At 51.3% G+C, this 1,196-nt stretch overlaps 1 pseudogene; it reads right to left on the bottom strand.

Annotated features, from left to right (window-relative positions):
- Positions 1–429: 429 nt before the first annotated feature.
- LOC101052195 (small ribosomal subunit protein uS19 pseudogene) lies at positions 430–893 on the bottom strand (annotated as a pseudogene).
- Between the last annotated feature and the right edge of the window lie 303 nt (positions 894–1,196).

The following is a 1,196-nucleotide window of genomic DNA, read 5'->3' as shown; positions in this document are numbered from 1 at the left end:
ATAATCCTTGTAGGCCAGGCGCGGTGGCTCAAGCCTGTAATCCCAGCACTTTGGGAGGCCGAGGCGGGTGGATCACGAGGTCGAGAGATCGAGACCATCCTGGTCAACATGGTGAAACCCCGTCTCTACTAAAAATACAAAAAAATTAGCTGGGCATGGTGGCACGTGCCTGTAATCCCAGCTACTCAGGAGGCTGAGGCAGGAGAATTGCCTGAACCCGGGAGGCGGAGGTTGCGGTGAGCCGAGATCGCGCCATTGCACTCCAGCCTGGGTAACAAGAGTGAAACACCGTCTCAAAAAAAAAAAAAAAAAAAAAAAAAAAAAAAAAGATAATCCTTGTTTACAACAATGCCCAAGTCTAATCCAGTGCTTGGTACATAGAAGGCCCTTATGTTTTTAGTGAATGAAAGTTAAATAAATGAATTCTGATTTTTTTTTTTTTTGGAGATCTGTGTGCCTTTATTAGCAGAGCCACTACTTGAGGGGGATGAAGCGGGAGGAGTGAGTGGCCCTGATGCCTGGCGGGCCGTGCTTCACGGCCTTGTAGGTGATGGAGAACTCGCCCAGGTAGTGGCCGATCATCTCCAGCTTGATCTCCACTTGGTTGAAAGTCTTGCCGTTGTAGACGCCCACCATGCTGCCCACCACCTCGGGCAGGATGATCATGTCTCGCAGGTGCATCTTCACCACTTCCGGCTTCTCCATGGGCGGCGCCTCCTTCTTGGCTTTGCGCAGGCGTTTCAGCAGCGAGTGCTGCTTCCACCGAAGGCCCCGGTTCAGCCGCCGCCGTAGGACAAGTCCAGCAGCTGGTCCAGGTCCACGCCGCGGTAGGTGAACTTCCGGAAGGTCAGCTGCTTCTTCTGCTCTACCTCCGCCATCTTGCCGGATCCTCGGAAAAGCTTTTTTTTTTTTTTTTTTTTTTTAAAGACAAGAGTCTCACTGTTGCCCAAGCTGGAGTGCAGTGGCACAATCTCAACTCACTGCAACCTTTGCCTCCCAGGTTCAAGCGATTCTTGTGCCTCAGCCTCCTGAATAGCTGGGACTACAGGCCTGTGCCACCATACCTGGCTAATTTTTATATTTTTAGTAGAGATGGGGTTTCTTCATGTTGGCCCAGGCTAGTCTTGAACTTCTGGCCTCGAGCAATCTTCTTGCCTGGGCCTCCCAAAGTGTTGGGATTATAGGTGTGAGCCACC

This window comes from Saimiri boliviensis, chromosome 4, assembly GCF_048565385.1.
Source record: "Saimiri boliviensis isolate mSaiBol1 chromosome 4, mSaiBol1.pri, whole genome shotgun sequence".
Classification (NCBI taxonomy): domain Eukaryota; kingdom Metazoa; phylum Chordata; class Mammalia; order Primates; family Cebidae; genus Saimiri; species Saimiri boliviensis.
The sequence above is the reverse complement of the archived record's forward strand: the minus strand, read 5'-3'. Positions and strand labels throughout refer to the sequence as shown.